This window comes from Cygnus atratus, chromosome 2 (assembly GCF_013377495.2).
Source record: "Cygnus atratus isolate AKBS03 ecotype Queensland, Australia chromosome 2, CAtr_DNAZoo_HiC_assembly, whole genome shotgun sequence".
Taxonomy (NCBI): domain Eukaryota; kingdom Metazoa; phylum Chordata; class Aves; order Anseriformes; family Anatidae; genus Cygnus; species Cygnus atratus.
In genome coordinates this window covers 39,943,396-39,965,773 of record NC_066363.1, presented here as the reverse complement: position 1 = coordinate 39,965,773, position 22,378 = coordinate 39,943,396, and the positions used below count along the sequence as shown (strand labels likewise).

Below are 22,378 nucleotides of genomic sequence, written 5' to 3'. Positions count from 1 at the left end.
AACCATAGTTGGCTACTGCCTCTTCTGGGAATTTCCTGTTTTCCTGTTTGTGTGCAAGTTCTGATGTGCAGCTTGTAGAATCAGGAAAGGTATCCATCCGTGCTGTCTCAAGGCTTCTGTAAATTCCAGGTAACCGTTTTCATAACTCCAGACATAAAATATTAAGATTCTACTTATTTTATAAGAATGGAAAATAAAATTATTCAGTTCTTCCACTGTACCACTGTGCTTGCAGAGTAATGCATAGTTCTGTATTATATTAAAGATCACACTGATTCTGTCTTTTACTGCTATTTGGTACAATTCCTGTCCCCCCCCCCCCCCCCCCCCGCTCTTCTCTATACATTTTGCCATTTGTAATGCCTTTAGCTCTTACAAATCATTTATCCTGATGTTTCCGTGGGAGTGAGTGGCAGGTAGGTTATTCAGGTTTTTACACTAGAATCATCTAAGTATTGGATATTCAGTAAAATTTGCTTTTCCGTTTCCATATTTTACATTTTGTTTGTTTACACAGGAATGATCTTCCCCAATTTTGATAGAGGGGGAAGGGAAGGCTTCTCTGCTGAAAGTTTCAAAAGTAACACTCTTGTTTCTAGATTTAAAGCTCTTTATGAGCTACTATCGAGAAGCAATACATAGGAATTTGACAGTGGAGGAAGGAAGATTCTAAGGAAGGTATAGAGACTTTAATCTGACACATATTTGACAGAATTTGGTACACTGCTGAAGAACTGACAAACCAGATTCATGGCACTACACATGGTTCTCTGTAGTTCTGTGTTTCCTCCAGCTTGTATTTTAGAGCTGAATACTATACTAATTAAAATTTTTAATAACTGTATCTTTTTCAGTGAATATTGGGGAAAATTGAGATTTCAGGGTGCATAGATTTCTAGATATACACACAATGAATCTCTGAAGATTAGTTTCCTTTAAAGGAGAGTTAAATATTCAGTCCTCTCATGTAGCAATACTATCTACACTAGAATTTTTTTCTTCTTCTCTATGTAATGGACAATACATAGCTTAGACAAAGGAAGAAACTGTAAGGCACAAATACATGTTTACAGGTTAAAATGCATAATATAATGCATGTATATAATATAAAATAATGTAAACTTTTTTTTTCATGTATACCCACTTATTTTCCTCTCTTTCACCTCCTATCCTTTGCACAATCTCTGCAATAAGAGAAGGCAGTGCTGTGGAGTTATACTGTTTCTTCTGTTGTTTGTATGTTTGTTTTATGAGTGGTGTTTATATATGAAAAAATGCTATATATTCTTTTGAAAGTGTTGGCTGCCTTTATTGGAAAAATTTGATGGAGAAAAATGAGGTTCTTTTGAAGGACCTGTACTTTATATCTGTGCTGGTTCCACGGTATGCCAGCTTTGGGGTCATGTACCACTGAAGAATGATATTATCATTCTAAATTTTTGAAATTATGATTATTTGAAATAGGATTAGGAAGAGGAAGAGAAGGGCCAAATTAGAAATCACATCAATTTCTGTAGCTAGGTTCTTAAAATAAGACAATGAGTTCACATTGTATACGGGAGTAATATTTATCTCTTTCTACTCTTCTATTGTGGTGATGTTGATTTCGCCTCAGAGCAGTAATTTGTGGCTGTTCCGTGACCACACTTGGCAGTTTGTTGTTGAGAAGAGAACTCGATAAAACATTCTGCTTGGCCATGAAGGGCATTTTAAAATTGGATTGAAAATTCAACCAAATTGAATATGTTATTGCGTTGGTTAGACAGGTAGTGGAGCTGCTTTAATAAATTGTCTCTCTCTTATTTTCTGCTTCCCTTATCTCCCTGATGTGTTTTGGGATAAACAGTTTGTTCACTCAGTATGGCAGTAGGCTACTTTGAGATGTACATTACCAACGTGTTATCACACAAGTTGTGTGTAAGTGAAGGGGGATAAAATGCTTTTAGGAAGGATGCACTTTCAAATACAGATAAATATTTTTGTAATTAATAAATGGAAAAGGAAATTATTTTTATTTCCTATTTTAGCATTCTCTTTGGCAGTGTAAGCTTACTTTTGGGTATGCTTTATTTCTGAGTTTGCAGATTTTTTTTTTCCAGAAAAAAATGTATTGGGAAGATACTCAATCCAGAGGAACCATTAGAAAACACAGGTGTTCAATAATTTATCCTAGAATTAAATTTTAATGATTTTTCACCAAGGTTTGAAACGATGTGATGTGATTCAGTTTTTATTTACTAGACCTAAATTTAGATCTTCCCATTGTTTGCATACTAAAAGTATGGGTAGCTTATCCCAAAATTCTGTTTTGGTGTTCTCAACACAAGGTAATCCTTCCAGTGGTTCTCCTGTACATAGTCTGAAAATCTTTGCATATAGAATATTGGTATTTCGTGGGGTAGAAAGTTTGAGCTCTTGGCCAAGAAAAGGGAAAAAAGATTCATAGTCTGCCTTACATACAGTATTCTTGCAAGCTGTTGCAACCAGCTTGCCGTGCTCCTCCCCCACCCTCCCCAAACCCTGAAGAGAAGTGCAGAAATAATTAGAGTAAGTCTTGAAAAATTGTGTCCGATTCTTGGACATATTCATTGTTAGAATTTAATTGGTTTGGTTTTGTGTGAACATAATACTAGAGCAGTGTACCATGAATGTATTAATGGACAAATCTCTTGCAGAGTGTCAATGACTTTTGTCTACCAAATTGACAGGATTTGCTTAATAATTTTTCTTGAAAAGGGGAAGGGGGGAGCAACCAAAATCCAAATACATAGATTTCTTGTCTGTTTTTGCATAATACTTTTACTCATGGATCTCAGGGAATTCATAAATAATTTGTCCTTTTCAAAACTTATTCCAACTGAAGATATACAAAAGGGTTGATAACTTGTCTTTAATGTAAATCTCTGAGGATAAAGTAACAGTTGCTTCCAGGCTCTTTTGTAATTCTGATTATTGAGATGTTATCCAAAACCAATTGTTTGCTTCTTTCCCTAATGCTAGAGGGGTGTGACCAATGTTGGCTCTTTTAATGCTGTATTCAGTGCTTTATATAAAATAAAGATACTTGGAACAGTTTTTGATGCTTATCTCCTGTAAGAGATCCTTTAAGTCAACTGTTCAGACTGAATATGTTGTTCAGTAAGTTGAGATGAATATTCTATGCAGAAATAGCAAATAACATACTAGTGAACATTTGCAGTGTCCTTATCTTGCAGGTACTTTATTATTATTATTATTTTGCCTCTAAGTTATCATGGGAAATTTTAGAAATATATTGCATATAACAATTCTTTTGTAATCAATGAAGAAACAAGATATAGGCACTTCTGTATTGGTCTGTTTTGTTGTACTTGTGAATGAAAGTAGCAGATCCAAACAATGGACTTGGGCACTTTGGCTGGCTCTAGTATTCAGCAAATGACTAATGATGCTAATAGTGACTACTGATGTCTAATCAAAGCATGACAGAAAGAAACCTGAAGTAGGATTAGCATTATTTTTGAAAATGGATAGAAATATCAAGAAGTTGGGTGTTTTGAAGAATTGGGAGATATGGGAAGAACAGTTGTGTATATTTGGATAAAAAGCATTATACTTCTGGACCTATATTCGTGCAATCCGTAAGAGTTAGTTTGTGTAGAGATCTTATTAAGAATAAAATTACTGGTTCTTCTTCTTTTCCTCAAGTTGGCTTTGTACATTTTTGAGGAAATGATGGCCAGACACCAGATACTTTAGTGTATGAACACCAATGAGAAAGTAAAAAGCAGATTTTTAAAACATAAATAGACATTTAAATTAAACATTATGTTAAGAATTGTGAAAGCTTCTATTCAACTATAAAGTTGTTATCTAGTAACATAGTTAACTAACTTTTTCCCAGTCGCTATCCAAGCAAAGCCAGGAAACTGTTCAAAACATGAAGTTAGCTTGATGTTAGCTTGGTGATAGTCAGTTGGGTGGTTGTGTTGGAGAGCTCGTTTTCTTCTATTCCATTTATTCAACTGCTTCTGTTCATGATTTGTGCTCAAACTTTTTTTTTTTTTGTGTCCCTTTAGGAGTTGGGAAAAGAAAGGGATAGATATGTTTGAAGATCAATCTTACCAGATCTTGAAGGTCATAGAACTGATTACCTTTAGCCATCAAATTTATTTTTACTTAATGCTAAGTAAGCCTGTTTTGTTTGTCTATTGCATTTAAAGTTATTCAGTAAAGGTAATTATTTTCTATATTTTGCCATTAAATTTGCTTTCCATAGAAATGGTGGGTGACAGCAGTCATATTATTATTCTTCTAATGAGAAAATGGCAATATTCAGCATTTTGTAATACTTTCAAACCGAGAATCTAACTGGGTATAGAATATTATATTCTTTCTGAGGAAAAAGGATAGATATATTGCATGCTCATAACAAAAAAGAAATTCTAGATTTAATATAATAGCTTTATTTAGCTGCAAGCCAATGTTTTGGTCAATACAAACCAATCAATATTCGCTTTTATTTAAGAAAACAAATATAAAGTGCAAATGTAAAATAAGGCTAAATTAAATATTTTCAGTGAACACTTTTGTTTGAGTAATCTGATGAGGATTAATACTTCAGGCATTTTAATTTAAACTGATCTAGCTGCTCAGAGAAACATTTTGACAGGAATTGCACTCCACGGTTTTTTGTCATTCACATTGAAAAAGATCTGTCTGCCTTAAACTTACTCAACTTTCCACTGAAAATGTCATTGCAAGTGGATTCTTTTTAATGGCCAGGATACTTAGAATGACTGTATCTGTCTGTAAAATAAGCACTTTTTGTATTCCATAAGTCTTCTGCAAAGTAATGTGATTTATTAAAATGTACCAGTGTCTAAAAGCAGGTTTGAAAGTACATTTTACTCCAGCTCCAAAATAGCTTACTTCTTAGTTTTTGAATTAGTCCTTTCTCTGTGCAGACCCTTCATAAAAAGAGTGGGAGCAGAAACACATTCATTTGAAACGCCATACGCATTTCAGTTACATTGATTTGAGTCCTGATAATCATATTAGTATACACTTGCAAAATGGTCTGCAACTCACATAATCATGGGAAGCCTGAGTTCCAAAGGGGTCCTCCCCTTCCACCCATTTATACACATTGATTAGGTCCCCTTGAGCTTTCTCTTCTCGGTTTACTTTGTGCTCCCCTATTTATTCACCTGTTTCCACTTACCTTACTCTTACATTTCTCTTCTATTTATTTTATTTATTTATTTATTTATTTTCCTCAGCTTTGCAGTGCCTTGCAGTGGAAATAAGGTTTTTCTTCTTGTAAGATATCTGCCCCTCTTCTGAGGTATGCTTGATATACCAATCATAAACTTGACTGATCACTATATTTTGTAGCTCTGTCTCAGGTTATTTTGCTAGATTGTCGGTTAACCAACTGACTAGTACTTTCTTTTCTTGTTTCAGTTGTTTTTTGTGTGTGTGTGTGTGTGTTGGAACAGCATTTTTTGACAATATTATCAAGAATTTATGGAAAAATGTGCAAACTTTCTGCATTATTACAGTTATGCATAAAGAAGCCTAGATTAAAGTACAGAAAAATGCTTGATATCACAAATTATAACATTCGTACATATTTTGATACCTTATAGTGTAATGTGAAGATCTCAAGGGATATTTGACAAAATTTCTTATGGGATGTATCATATAAATCTAAATTTGGAATTGACAGGTAACAAGAAAATCAGATTTTGTTAAGCATAGATCAATGAATAGTGATGACGTGGGTAAAGATGCCGAAATTGTTCTAACAAGAATAAAATTTGAAGGAGCTGTCTAGCTGTCAGAGTTTGAGCTTTAATCCTTTAAGTAATTTTGGGAACACTGTGTTTCTGTTGTATTTATATGAATGATGCCGAATGAGCCATATGATGGGTTCCCTTTAAATTACCAGATCAATGGTAGCTCTGTCCATTTCCCATAGAGAATGATCTAATGGACCTCAAAGTGAGCTAAAAAGATTGAAGCAAAAAGTATGATCAATGTGCAAGAGAGAGAGTTCTTACCAATTATTTTTGAGATGATCAAAAGCAATTCAGGTTTGTACTACCTCTTCATCAGAAGCCTATTCTTCCAGACTTAGTACTGTTCCATACAGGAAGCAAAAGCAGTAACAAAGTGAGCTTTTTTTCTTACATGCAAAGGTTGCGTATCTGCCTCCATTACCAGGAGTAGTTTCAAGGTGTCATCTTTCAAAATATGGACAAAGTTGGAGAGTAAGAGGGTAAAAAGAAAGGGTGTGGTATGTCAGTCATTAAAAAAGGAATAACAAAAAGCTGATGGGTGTGAACTCAGTAGTACCCTAGAGTTGTTATTCTTGCTTCTGCTTTGGATTCATTGGAGCTTCATTGGGAGAGACTTTAACTTTCAACCACAGCACTCAAACATGATTAAATTCAAGCATATTCACATGCTCACACTTTCATGTCCTTTTGTATAATTCAAACCTGGTGCTTCTCACCTGGATAGTATGGTACCACTCATTCTTTAGGTCAACATACAGCAGGTAAAAGGAATCATCTGTGGCTTATACACAGCAGCCCACAGTACATATCACTCATTTTGCATTTTTTTTTTTCCTCTACTGCTTTTCATCCCATCCTGCTGCTGGATTTGGAAAGCGTGAAGCCTCAGCATGACAATATCTTTATCAGTGCTGACTGTCTGTGTATAATTTTTATACCCAGCTGTGGAGAAAGCATAGGCTATTAAGATACAGAATGATGGTGAGGCTTTCTTGCTGGGGCAAACCCTTCAAAAAAACAAATAATTTAAGAAATACCTCTTTTGCAGTTATCAGCAATATCCTATGGTTTTGTTGTAGCATTTTAAATATATAAATAAAACCATCAGTGTCAAATTTACCTTGCTTCAGGAATTTATTTTGATGTTACACTTTTAAGTTGTATACAAGAGATAAGAGAGATTGTGCTTTCATGCACTCTGTAAATGCATATTTTTTTTCCGGATTCTGTTTTTGGTGCAATGGTAGGTGTACTGCTGACAAAAATGTAATTTCTGTAAATTACTTATGAAAAAAGAAGGATATTTTGATTGAAAAGTATATATCTGTTGAGTGACTGAACACCAAAATAAAAGCGAGGTAAATTTGTGAGGCAGTTCTAGAGAATGAAAGCACTGTTCTAATAGTATGGCAGGAAGTATTTGTAAGTGCATATACATTCAAGATATAGATATAGATACAATCTAGTTCTAGTTATCTTTGGCAGAAATATGAAGAAAGGAGACCTAAGTGACCCTCAGCTGGAACAGAAATAGAAGAAAAATGTCATCCTGGAAATATATTCACTGACCAGAGAAGGGGAAGATGCTCTTTTGTAACAAGCAAAAAAATATAGTCAAGTAAGGTTTTTATTTTTAGTTTAGTCTGTTGTCTTAGAATGATCGTCTTTCAGACAGTACCATTCATTTATTGTGCTAGTTATGTGTTTATTTTGTGATCTATTCTAGTGTTCATGTCCTTTACTCTAAAACTACAGTCTAACCAGTTTTTCCCATTTGTATTTGTGTAGGTGATTATTTCTATTCCTGTCTTATGGGATCTTCTTAACAGGGCTTTTCTCCACCTTGTCAATTTAATTTTGAATTTAATCTTGGCCTCTGATATGCTTTCCATCTCTTCCTGCTTGATATCATCTGCCAGTTTAATATGTATTTACTACATTCTATCATCTAGTTCTTAATGAAACTTATGAATATTATTGGGCAGAGAACACATCCCAACAGGGCCTGCTAAAACATCTTTGGTGAAATCATTGGCAGTTACAACTTAGTCACTGTATTCTCATAACCTTAACATTTATTTCATAGATATTCCATTTACATTTTTTTTTTCCAAACTTCCCTGGGGAAAATAAAGGAAAACAGTGTCAAAAAACTTCTTGAACTCAAGAGTTAGTGTCCATAAGACATTTTACACTGCTGAAAGAGGAATTAAGGTTGTTTTGACATGATGTTTTTTGACACTTTAATGCTGGCTATTTCTCAATTCCTTGATATTTTTAGGTGCAAAGTTTGATTACTTGGTCCAGTATTTTTATGCAAATTGAAATTAAACTAGCTCATCTGTAGCTCCTTAGTTTTTCTTCTCTTCAAGCCTTCTAGATTTTATAAGCAGGCCGTTATTTGCCTTTTTCTAGGTTTCTGACATGTTTATTTTTATTTTTTACTGTTCTAGAACTTCATTACAAGCAGACAATAGTCTTTAATATTACTACCCTAATATTGTTTTATGTTATTTGACTGAATATATGTCATGAATACATATCATGAATCCCAATATTTTTTCTCCAATGTTAGTAGATGTAATAGAAGAGAATTTAAATGGAATCACAGTCTATTTCCTTGTATTTTTCTTGTAATTGTTAAAGGAACTGGCATTGGTGATAGAGTTAATTTAATTTAGACAAGATTTTTATTGGAAGAGCTCAGCCCTTAAAAATGTTTTTGTAATCAATGAGTGAAGAAACATTTTTTTGTGCTCTTGTTAACAAGGAGTTCTCAAATCAAGACACAGACACTAGACTGTTGTAGGGTTATGAGCTTTACTAATTCTGTTTTCATTGTATAAGTACAGCCTGAGGCTGACTTAAACTTATTTGTGCCTCCTATGTGATAGCAATGCTTATCACTATGGATAACTCCCCACAAGTCTATTTATTCCCTTTCTCTTCCTTGCTTGTTGGTGCAGGGATGTAGTGAAGGTCCTCCATGGAAAAGTGGTAGCTTAGCTCATCTCCACATCCGAACACTGAATCTACTAGGAACTGTATTAAGTGTTAGAAGTACTATAAACAGTCTACTATCAGTATGTAGGCTGGTCTGGTCACCTCTGCACTGCATACCTGCAATTTTTTTTGCTGTTCTTGGACTGGCTGCTTTAGGCAGCTAGAAGTGACTGCATGCTTCAGACTAGAACCTGTTTTACAAAGCCCTGTCCCATCATAGATTTCATAGTCTGCTGACAAAATGGTCTTCGGCCAAGCTCTGTTCACAGAGTCTGTCTTCAGAATGTCATGCTGTAGAAAGGACATTTGAAATTCGTCTTGCAAAGCATGTAAGGTTATTCCTTGCTTTCCAGCTGTTAGTTCTTCCATGCAAATTAGGTCAATTATTGAAAAGTGGCATGTGTGAAAGTGTGTATATGAACAATATCTGTTTTATGTAAAGATGTGGGCATAACTTTTTTTCCTTTTTGCATCTTAAACCTTTTACCCTGCAAAGATTAAAAAAGGCTTGAGATACTCCATTTTTTTTTTTTTGGAAGTTCTTATTTGTTTTGGGATTTAGAATTAAAAAAAAGGCCTCTAAATCACAATTAGTAGTTTTCTTTACTTCATTGCCTTTTGGAATCAGTATGAAATCCAATGTATAAACTGCTTTGATTATAATATATATTGAAGTGTAGAAAGCTATTCTCAGTATTTTTAATACAGACAACCGCTTTTTGCCCACATTATGTCCTCTTGCAGTTTTGATTTAGAGACTCTCCATATTTCTTTTGTATATGTGTAAGTTCCTGGCTTTCTTTTTCACATCTTAATGGATGTAAACATTTCTTGGTGAGCTGCTGTCATTGGAACTATGATGGGACTGCACTCTGCTCGTCGAGAAATCCTTCTGTACAAATTGAAATGAAGGAAACTAGGAAATTGTAATAAATCATAATCACCTTACAATTAATAGGGATGAAAAGGAAGCTTCTTTTTCTGATAGAGGATCAACTAACTACCCCTTAGAGAGACCAAGTTATTAACATGCTAATGATTTTTTTTATTATTCTGACCAAGTTGTAGCCAGCAAAAAATTGCCAGTAGTTGACATTCAAAAGAGTTTTTGAATTACTAAGTGGAAAATTGAAGACAAATTGCTGTTTTATAGTAGAGTGGGTCTTTCATTGAATGTTATATACAATCACTGATTTTTCCAAAAGGTATGTAGTGCGATATACTGCAGAAAATATTGTGCTAATATAAACATTATACCCTTTATTTGAATGTGTTTTATGGCAAGATGACTAATATTGTACTCTGTGGGTCATTTTAATATCACTTTAAATCCACACAAAAAGAGGAAGAGCAGTGAGAAGGATGAACAATGCAACCCAGACCTATGTCTCAGCTGACTCTTATTTTCTACTGAAAAAATAAGAAGGAATCTGAGGAATGAAGCAGCCAACCAAACTCTTGGTTGTAAGGCAACAGGGCAACTCATATCACATTTATATTTGCAAGATTGTTTGGTAACATACAGTTAAATAATAAAGTTTAGTCATTCTCTCTGATTCTTAACAGCTTTTTTTTTTTTTTTTTTTTCTTCCTCTAGATCTAATATTATTTGGGCTGACTTTATAATTTGAGGGAAGAACCTTCCTTGATTTTTGAATTGCTTTGGGAATTACTAGTGGTAAACATCCCCTTAGAGTTTGCGATATTTAAATCTGTAATGCCAAGGCAGAGGATGAAATGTCTGTCCTTGGAACTTCCTGCTAGAATAGTCTGTGTTCAGTAAGATGCATAGGAGTGTTGTGATTGCTAAGTGATGACATTGAAGAACTGTTGTTTACTGGGCTATATTGGTTGTCTATAAAATTTGCATAATATGAGTTAAATTTCTTTTGATCCTTTTTGTCAGCCTCTTATAGGGTTAATATATTTTAATGAAATTTCTTTATTCATTCAGAGCAAACTCATTTAAGACTTCTGTAATGAAATGGTAAAGCAAGAGAGTTGTGTTTCAATATGAAACAAGTACATCCAAAATTCACTAAGGTTTGTGAACCTGAACTAATATGCTTTCCCTGTCTTTTTTTTTTTTTTTTTTTTAAATTTGGAAAGAATTTGTAAATCAAATCAAAACTCTGAAGATATGAACCCATAGAAATTAAAGCTAGATGTATACTGGAGCCATGTAAACCCAACACTCCTGAGTTTGAACTTCTGAAGATGGTTGGTGTTCACCAGTTCTGAGGTTTTCCCCAAAATTCGGAGACATTCACATATCCAGTAAAATTTGATTGCTGAATTCTAGATGAAGAACTAAAAAAAACTTGGAGAGAGGGTGAGCTTTTTGAAGAGCACACTGCATCTCAGTCCTTGTTTCTGACCTGTATTTCTGCTTAAAAATAAATAAATACGATACATCAGCTTCCTAGTCAGTATTGATGTAAATCCATCTTTCTCTCTCTCTTTCCCTCTCCTCTCACCCTTCCCCAAGAGATTTTGACTTCATGCCAGTTCTGGGAAACCAGCACACTATCCTCTTCTGTAAAGTAACCGTGTTTGAAACAGTATGTCTAGAAGCAAAAAATTGCTATTTCTGTAGAAGATGGTGCTAAGCATAATGGTGGTATATATTTATGGAGAGTTCAGACAACACATGCTGGAAATGCTGCATACCAATACAATTAAGATAAGCCTAATTAAAATTCTTCATTATAGAAGAAACAATAAGCAATCATTTATAAAAATAACTTTTTGTTGACTGCCAAAATTAAATGAATATGTTAGGGGGAACTCCTGATTGTGTAGTTATTACTAGGAAGAGGGGTTGTACGTTGGGGATGGTGTTGGCTTGTTTTTTGGTAAATGGTATTGACAAAATTGTAAGCTGACTTTAGTGTAGCATGGAAATGACTGAGAGGAGGTAAGGGAATATTAATCTGCAAACCCGTTTGCTCTTAGCTGTGTGCCCTGGGGTGGAATGGTGCATGGTGGGTAAGTGCATGGGCATAATACATCGCTAGTCCTTTTATGTGGCTAGCCACCTCTTTGTTCCGGTAGCACTTTCACTTTTTAGATGGTAGGAGCATGACCTTCTTTGTTAGGATTACCTGAGCCAATGAAATCCTGATCTTAACTCTGGTGCCTGTGAAGTTCTTCATACTTTTTCTGCAGTTGTACAGGAAAGGGACAGTAGTCCCTCAGCTCAATTCAGAGGCAGGTGGTAAGAATTCAGAATAGGGTCAAGTGCATTCAAAACAGAAGATACAACACTTTCCTGGGTTTATTCACTGTAGCAAAAAAACAGAAAGATGGTGTAAAAGAAACAAACAGATGAGGGTAAAAATAACTATGTAACTTTTGTCCATATTTCTCATGGAAAAATATTTCCTCTCTCTATCGTTCACCTACAACTAATTTCTCAGTTGTGTGATGCATCTTTTGAGGCATTTAAAGAATATCTACCTGCAGGCTACAACAGTCTGTCCCACGCTATTCTGGTAACAGTACTCATCTGTTCTGGAGAATGTTACATGTTCAAAGAACATGAATATTAGCTAATACATCAATGAAATTAAAGAATAAAATACTATTCCAGCAATGCTTGGCACTTGTTAGAGTATCAATAAACGTATTCCAAATCCCTTTAACAGATTTAGAAGAGATGCTGTATTGTTATCTGGTGAATATATTTGAATAAGTGTCTTAATCTAATAATTTCACATTTATGATGACTCGAAGCTTTACGCCACAAAATGGCCAAATACAATGTAATATTTCGAAAAGTCCATATAAACACTGAGTCACATTTGCATGTGTCCCTTATGTAATGAAGTTTTTATGATTTTTTTAATTTATATAGTGACTGCTTTTTAAGAAATTAAGAGCAATACCCATGCAAGTTGGACTAAAACAATAAAGAGAACTTACAAATTGCAGTCTCTGTTTTTGTTTTTAAACTCAATTTAGGCAGCATTTTGAAAATCTTATCCCTTTAGAAACAAATAGTACAAAAACTACAACTATTCTGTCAAAACTTAAATAATGGCCTAAAGAATCCATTTCAGCATATATATACACCACACTAAATAATACTAGTCATAGCAATTATCCAGCGGTTTCTTGGGGATGACTACTGAAACTGAAGGGTAAGTCATCTTTTCAGACAGAAGAGTTTTCTGCTATTGCTTATATTCAGTTTCTAAAATACGTTATATAAAATTAAGACACTAACCTCTACCTAAACATATATCTTTTGTGTTTGGGGACATTTCTAGGATGTGTTGTCCTTCTTGGATACAAAACACTTGCCATAATCATGGGTTTACTTCTCATTTGTCTGGTATACTCATGGCATTTTTCACTAATGAATTCCCAAGTGATGGAAAATATTTAATACTTACCCTTTAAATAACAAACAAAAAGGGAACAGAAAACTATGAAATATACCATTGAACTTCTTTTCTTGCTATGCATAGTATCATGATAACAAAAATACTCTGTCATTGAAATGAAAAAAAGTTATTTGTCTCTTTTTCTTAGGAATACAGTAATCTCTGAAAAATAAAGTTGGGTAGAAAAGGAAGAGAAGCAGAGCTCAGGGTGGCTGGAAGGGAAGGAGAGAAACTGTCTGTTAGTCTTCAGAGCTGTGCAAAGTCAGGTGCCTAGAAAGCATGAATTCAAGTTTAACCTCCTACTGCACTTGACAATTGCATGAATGACTAAAGTGTTTTTGTCCAGCTGCAGACAGGAATTGTACAAGATTTATAGATAAAGTAAAAGGATTTCAACAAGATCACCCCTGACAGCACTGAGTGTTGTTCTGTAAGGTATTTTCCTCCAGGTACAAGTAATCAAGCAAATATAATAATGCACGTATTTATCCTTCTCAACTCCACTGCCATCTCCAGTGCTAAAATACTTTGATTATTTATAATATGTTCTGCATCTTAGTCTTATATCCTGAAAATGAATTTAATTTGAAGAGACTCCTGCTATATTTGTGACTTAGAAAGGTTTTGTTTATGTTGTGTCTCTGTAGGTACTCTCTCTCTGGGGTATGTTTCCTTCAGTATACTTTGGGAAAATAAAATCTTTTTGTAATGGCAATGAGAGATCTTCAGGCTTCATGATAATATAATTCTAGATTCAATGTTCTTTTTCTGTTTCTAAACTTTGCTTTTTATGCCGATACAATATTTAACAAGTTATGAATATTTCTCAATAAGATAATTCCTCTTTAAAGGAAATATTTGTTCTGTGGAATGATTCAACTTTGTGCGGGGGGGGGCTGTATCTTACTGCATGGAAGCAGTTTGGGCTGTTGGAGTAATTTGGGAGCACAAGGGGACGGGACCATTCCGAATCTTAATGTAAGTGGTCAGCTCCAGATGTGGCCATTTGATACAAGAAACTAAGAGGAAAGGTCTTTTCAGATGGAATATAAGTGTTCCAGGAATTAAGCTATCTTTGGGGTATTTTGAGGAAGCTTATATATGTGATTAGCAACACTGTGTTAGAACAAACAGATCAGTTTAGTGGAAACTAATGTAAAAGTAGAGTGGGAAAAATATGAAAGCGAATGTGGGAAGAAACATGAGAAACTAGGGAGCTTTGGTGTGCTACATAGCCAAGGATGTTATGCTTGTAATGTGTGTTCTGGCTGAGTTTAATGCAGAGTTGCTCATAAAGAAGAACTTGGAGATAAACTGAGTATCTGTAGGGAGAAAGCCCATGAGTCTGATAAGAAAAGTTTTGACTTCAAGAGTTCCCTAAAGGTCAAATTTATCGTGCTCTTCTTTCCATTTTTCATTGCTGTAATCCTGAAGTGTAGTTAGTTCTAAGTTGTGAATATCCCACAATTTAAAGTTATTATAATTAAAATGTACACTTAACCTTATCAAGCTAACATCTGTAATAGTAAGAAGGGTTTTCTCAATTTGCTGTTATTTTTTCTTTGCATTGATGAGCCATTTGTAGAGTGGGTTCTTGTTGTGTGTGGTCAAGACTGAAAGGCCTTGTCTGCTGGCTCAGAAAAAAATGTGAATAGGTATGGAAGTAGGTAATATTATTAAGTGGCTGCCTCCAAGATCCTCTACTTCTTTCCTTACTGCTGCAAATTAGCTGAGGCTAAACATTCAGATTTGAAGGAGCAACTCTACAAAGTCAGTGTGAGATGAAAGCTCAGAGATGGAGTAGCTTAGTTTTGTGCTGTTGTCTTCTGCAGGAATGCATCATGTATGATGATTAATTTTGTCAAGGTTGCTGAGTTGTGGGTGTGTATTATTAAATTTTTTTTTTTAAATCTCTTGTGTGAGGGAAAGACACCTGCAGGTAGGACAAAATGATCTTGGGTCATCACTTCTCATTGCTAATGCATTTCTTGACAAAATGCTCTATCAGGGGAAGAAACACCTGTTCTGTGTTCACAGGTGTGACAATACTGTAGCACTGCAAAACTTCTATCTAGGCATCTGGTTGCTTTCCTTTGCTTCATACATTGCTGTTGGGGGGGAGGGGGAGTCGTACTCATGCTTCTGGTAGGTTTACTGTCAGAAAATCCACCAGCCTTCTGACGTCTCTTTTGATGGCTGAAAGGGTGACATAGCAACAGGAGTGAGTGGTAGCTGCTTTGTCTCCTGCCTTAAACCCATGACAATGTTGAACTTAAACTGTTGTTAGGTAATTGTGATATTGCTGTTTATGTGCTAGCTGTACTTATGAGCTGTAATATGAACACATTCTTGTACGGTACAAAATTTGAAAAGTGACTTAGTGTTGCTTGTGCTAGAGGACACAGAGGTCTTCACTCTTCTTTCTCATTAAAATTTCAATTGGGGTGAGAAAAGCTGAAAATATATTGCTGCTTTGCTTGTGAAAAATGTCATTTTTTGCTTTGCAGGAAAATTTCCAGTGATTTTAACCCAAAATGATATGTCTCAAATGACCCTATTGATTTAAGAAACCTTAAATCTATTTACATATTTCTATGTATATAGTGTTTATATATACATAAATACATATATTGAATTGAACTTTCCTGTTGTTTTTGAAATTTATCATATGCAAGGGTTGAAGTTATTTGGCAGGACAGAAACAAGTGTCTTTTTCTGTAGACAGCATTACAAAAAAGTCCTTGTAGTCTTGCTAGTGGTTGGTAGTCTTTTTTTTTTCCTAAAGAAAACAATTGCCTTCTCAATGGTTAGTTATTTATGTTTCATAGATCTTCGAATTCTTCAGGTCTTAAAAATTGCCTATTTTAAAATAGCAAAGATAGAAGTCATACTGCAGTACAAGGAGAAAAACAACCCTCCTTGTTACCTATTCCTGGGTAAAGAGTTTGAAACTAGAATAGACCGATTATTTTTGTTGTTGTCATTGTTATTTTTCTTTAATAAATGCAGATCGCTTCAAAAAGTTCAATATAGCAAGAAATAACTAGTGTAAAAGATCACTGCCTTGGTTTATGTGTCTCATTGCAATAGAAGGCTGAGAATTTGCTGAAGCAGCAGGAGAGCAGTACTGTGAAATGAGGTTCAGTCAATGAAGAGCGATAAGTGTAGTGATCAATAATCAAGTGATTTGTGAACAGCAGCTGATTACTGAGTGTGCATTGGTTCCAGATGTGTACTGTAGGAACAAGGCATGCTGAAATGGATGATACTGTTATACTGCAAGGTAAGCCATTCACATTTGCTTCCTGACAGTGAGTGTTGATTGCAAATGACATTATTGGGCCTGATTTAAATAATGACAAGTAAAAGAATGATGATTTTGTCTCAACTAGGGAAATGAGGGGTAGGACGGAGTAGTCTCTTATGTGCAGTGGCTTAGGGGAAGGCCACTTGTTCAGTTGATGGCTTTGCTTACATGCAGTGTTTACTCTTCACATGCTTCTGCGACAAACAAAATGAAAATGTGACAGATTTCAAATTAGAATGAGATACAAGTAAATCCATATGTATTGAGAAGTAAATTTTATATCCTGGTTGTCCATAGCTTGGCAATTTTCCTTATATTAAAGATTTTTCAGAGAAAAAACAAACTTGACAATATCAAAATTCACAGTAGTAGAAAACAGTAGTAGTAACTTGGCATGGTGATGTTTTTTTTGTCTGTTTTGTTTTTTGTTTCTTTACAAATTTTCTCAAGAAACTAAAACCAACTGATTGGTCAGATATTCATTAAATTAGTAGTAAATATATTGCAGCCTTGTGAATCATACAGTCAACAATGAAGTTTTAACTATTGTAATCTACACAGTTTTTCATCATTTATTGTTTCCCTTTTCTGATTAGAAGCCAGTCCTTCAAATCTCCTGTCATATAAGTAGTTCTTATTAATACAGGTAATTCCAGGAAAATTCCCTGAGACTGCTAGTTTGAAAAGTAGTGTGGGTCTAAGTTAATAATGGAGACTAATTTCTATTCCTCTAGAGTAAATCTATATCAAACATTGAAAGGTACTTCAAGTGTTCTTTAACTCAAGCTGTAAAAGATACCATAAATATAAAAAGTGACAGTTTCTATAATGCATAGCAAGAACAGCAGAAATTATGGTGACTGCTGAGATGCTGAAGTCACTGTATGAATTCCTAGGTAGGAGGAAAATGGTGATCTGATTCTGCTTGCAGCATTTTTATGCCAATGTAATGCCACTGCCTTCAGAGGCTGTCATCCCGACCTGCGCTTCTGTAGGAGTGTGTTTATCTTGCTGTTTTTTAATGGAAGGATCACCATATTACAAAGTTCTATTAGCTAAAGGTCACTACTACCCTTATATTTACCACTTCTCTACTTCTCTTTAAAAGCTTATTTAAACTGAAATCTAGTGCATATCCAGGGAGATGCAATTTATTAGATTATGAAGTTAATTAGAGAAAACAATTCTGAAATAAGAAGTATTAAAAACTGAGACAAATATTTTGCAAAGTGTCTAACCTTTTGTCATAAAATCATGTTTCAAAATAAGGTAATTCTGGAAATTTCATATTTCAGTATTCTTAAATGACCTCCAAAGTAAAAAAATATTTTATTGCAAATTTGAGCTACTATTTGGAAAAAATTAAATAGTTGAACAAGTCCCAGGGATTTTATAAACTTGTACTGATGTTTAATAGAGTTTATAAGCTTCTTCATCTGAATCAGCATGGCTGAAGAAGAAACTTCTTTTTAAGTCTTACAGAGCTTTAAATTCTGCCATGCATGACTTCTCAGAGGTTTCCAACAGCCTCAGCCTACCCAGACAGGTTGAGAGAGATTGCAGATGGCCAGCAGAGCCAGAGGAGACAGAAATAATTTACGGACTCAGCAGCAGTAGCTTTTGCAGATCACAGTGGCTGAGCAAAGTGCTCAGGCTTCCCAAGATCAGCGGTTCTGGGTCTGCTATGAGCATCTGCTGCAGAGTGCAAGAGGAGAAATATTGCTGAGAAGGTCTCCCAGAGAAGGCTCGAAAACATCAAGTAGCCTGCTGTCCTGCTTTCTGACTCTGCGTGTGGTTATGCCCATGCTTATCATGATTCTTTCTCAGAATCGTGTCTTCTAGAATTAAAAAAAAAAAAAAATCCAATTTGGTGGGGGTGTTATAGAGGTACTCACTGATGCTTTTTAATTATTAGCAACCCATAATGTGTGTGGGAGAAAAAAAGTGGAATCCTGAAGGCGGGAGTTCAAGACAGCTTTGCACATGAAAGACTTATAAGCATATATATATTTTCTGAAACTCAACAATATTTCCTGTTTTTGACTTCTGTTTCCTATTTTAGCAACAATAAGGCACTATCATTAATTAATGTGTTCAGTGAGCTTCTGGACCTCTCTGGTAGTTTTCTACATTTTGAAAGACACTGCTGAATATCTTGTAAAAGCAGCAATTTTATACTGGGGCTGATTTTTGCAAACAAAGTGAAACAACTGTCCCTGCACTACAGGGGAGGTGTTGGCTTTAAGTTTCTAGTTTGTCCATGTTTACCTGTACTTTCATATTTTTATTATTGAGCTGTATATGTCCAAGTTGTAAATAGGTAACATATTTCAGAGATCTTGGATCAATAAAAACTTACAGAAATAATTTCAAACCCTCCTTTTATATTTGCCTTAAAATATATTTTCATGCATGTAACTCATAAAATATATATAAACAAATCCTCCCTATAGTCCCCTACTCTCATTTTCCAAACATGATTCAAGAGAGGAGGGAATTATAATCATAGGAGAGTAATGCAAGGAAAAAGCAGCATCTCCTTGCTCAGTAGGTTCTCTTAGGTCCTGGTATTTTATGATACGTGTTCCTGGACATGGGACGTCTGTCCAGCCTATGGAATTATATCAGTCATACCTTGAAAACGCATTTGTATTCACTAATAGCGAGTCACCAAAACTTACCCCCCCCCCCCCCCAAAAAAAAAAAAAAATCATCCAAATCTCTCTCTTCCATAATTAGATTCCTTTTCCAGGTTTTTATTTCTGATGCATAAGCATTTCTATAAATGCATTACATCTGGGTACTGTGATTAAAAGTTCATTAGAAATGTGACACAGACAGATAGGCTTTGTGCAAAAATAATTCTCCAGCTGCGTGTGTGATGCCCTGTGTTGGCCTTGTGTGGCTATAACCTTAGCTGGTTCTGTAGGGCACTCCATGTCGTCTTATGGAAATGTAAAAAGGTCCAGATCTCCCCAGTTTGTCTTCAGATTCGTCCCCAATACACATCAAGGATAGTCTAGTTTCTTAGATGTTTATCTCTGTCCCTAATATTGATGAAGATCTTAAGGTAAATGTGTAGTTGATGTGAAAGAACTTTATATCAGCTAAGAATACTTTACAGAAGATATTGGCTTTCAAGACACTACAAAGAGAATATACTTTTAAAGATAGAAACTCTACTTTTACACTTCTCAAATAAATAGCACAAAAATCTACCTCAAAAAACACATCCTGTAAATGAGCAGAGCTTCTGTCCCTGTTGCCATGAATGCTATACTAAATGCATATTTTTTTTTAAAAAGAGAATGCAATGAATAAAATAAAAATATTTTCCATGTATGCTTGCAAAACCATCAGCTAACCTTTCCAAACAAAGCAGACGTTCACTTTGATGTGTTTGCATTGCTTGGAAAATGATTTGCTCTCCATTAAATTCAACATTAAATGGCCCAGTGGGTGTAATGAAGCAATAAAAATAAATAATAATAAAAAAATACCTATACTTGAAAATGCTGCCAGAGCTACCTGAATGCTTTAATTGTTTTTCCAGATTATCTGCATGTTATAATTCTGTAAAATATAAATGATAATCTTCAAATATAAGCCCTGATTCCTTTATTAACACTGGTGTTTTTAAAAGTGCATTTACAGACAAAGTGTATATATAATATTTTGTTTAATCTAGAGATCTCTTCCTAAGCGTGACTCACTGAAGTACTAAAATTTCTCTTGCTCTCTTTGATTTTCTTTGATGCCCTTTAATTCTTTTGGTTTAAAGGCCTCTAATTTAAAAAATATCCACACAACAGCTCCCTAAAACAAAAATATAACAAAAAGGGAGATCTGCTTGATCTGCTTCTCGCTTTTGCTTGCTCTTGTATGGGGTAAGCATTCAGATTTCCTAATGCTTGAGAAGGGTCTTTGAGTTGAAACCAAAGAACTCTGGCAATCTTGAAATCTTGAGAAGCTATTTTGCAAACAAAAAGGATTTCTGAAGTTACTTTATACATATATATATATATATATATATATATATATATATATAGTACAAAACACAAACGTCTGACATTACTCTTAACTTGAAGAGTTAAAAAACAACAACAACAACAACAACAACACATTCTGAATTTTAATAATCTTTTGCTTGTGACCTTGAATTTCCTCTTTCCCAACATGACTAAATTTATTATTTGTTGTCTGACAGCTGCATTTTTATATGCATAAGGAGTATTGTAGGGAATGGAATGTCTCTATTAAAATGATCATTCTTTATTCTGAAATTTGTTTGGGGGGGGGCTGTTTTTTATTTTTGTAGCAAAATATCTGGAGCTAATTCATGTCTGACTTGCATTTTATTTATATTGTTTTATTTTCATAGATGTACTTTTATCAGCACATTGTTGACATACTTAGAAAAGGAAAACAAAATATTTCTAAAGGGTTGTTTCTATCAACAAAATAAAAACAAACACTAACTGAAACTTTTCAAATGTTTTCAAAATTACCTACGTGTTTACAAAGATAGTTAGTGTCTGTAATGTGTTCTTGAGAATAGAATTTACTTATATTCAAAAGTAAGTTGCTCATTATGCCCAAACATCTGTGCATATTCTCTCTTTCTGCTGAGATATAAATATTTGACTGGACATTTAGGTACTAGAAAAATTTAAGATCTTTAAAGTAGAATACAGCACTTACAACATTATGTCATCCATGTGTCCAGCATGATTTCACATCAGGGAATTCATCCAGAGAGACTGAAAGAGGTAATTTTATCTATTAAATCAAAAACAATCCCAATACCTACAAAATTTCTGTAGTTCTGTAGACAGAGGTTCATTGTCTTCTTTTCCTTTTGCACATACTTTTTTTCACACCTGTCTCTGTACTCTGCTAAATGGTCTAATTTATGTGTTGCTCAGAGTTAATAACATGAAAAATCTGCATTTCCCCCCATGAACTTTAAAATCTATTCTATTTATCTTGTCAGAAATAATGCTGAAACTAATGTTTTGTCCAGCAGAGGTTTGAGTTGCAGATCATTCCAGTTTAAGCTGCAGTCAGACTCTTCTGTCCTTTCTTTTTGATCCCGGCCAACTCAGTGCTGTTGACAGGAGTTTTGAAGCTGGAAGTTGAATTAAAAAATGTGGAAATCAAGAATATGGGGGGGGGGGGGGGGGGAAGCACCATACTCTCCAGGATACATTAGCAATAAAAGATTATTTGGTAGGCAGAAACTTTGTAGCTTCACTAGATACGCTACTAGATACGTCTTTGAGCATTTTAACTGCTACCTTCTACACAGAGCCCATATGTGAGATACTGCTGCTGGAGAGGGAGGTGAGGCAGCACAAACACCTTACTTTACCTGCATGGGAAGAGACTCCCTGCAGTGTCTGGGTTCCAGATGCATTGCTGAACCTGGGTCTTCATTTGTCCCTATTTTAGGCTGAAGTCTTTGTCTTCACAAGGACCATCTCTGAAAAAAGACTGAATAAAAACCAAATGAGGAAATATCGTGGCTTGGCTCTGGCTGTAGAGATGTAAGTCACCACAGTAGCGCTTCTCAGCTTTTTAGAAGCTGATGTTTGCAAATTAATTACTTGGCCTTTAAATAGTTCCAAACCACCCAAAGTGCTCCATTATGTTAGCACAGGCTTGAGAAATAGATATGTATTACTAACTAATTGAATAACATATGGCGTTGATTAGTGCTTAGCTCTTTTTATAGAACTCAATTAAAAAAAATGACTGCAGTATATTTTGAGACTATGAGATGTCTGTTGGTTGCTTCTGGCATGAGGGAACTGCTGAACCAAGAAATGATGAACTTTTCCGGTTTAGTTCATCTATAAGTTCCTCTTAGAACTTGTAGTGCGCATGGCTATGACTGG

The 22,378-nt window shown here is 34.8% G+C and overlaps 1 protein-coding gene across 1 annotated transcript in view; it reads left to right on the top strand.

Annotated features, from left to right (window-relative positions):
* Positions 1–22,378, top strand: part of ZNF385D (zinc finger protein 385D) — a 429,524-nt gene that overhangs the window by 54,422 nt on the left and 352,724 nt on the right. The window lies entirely within an intron of this gene.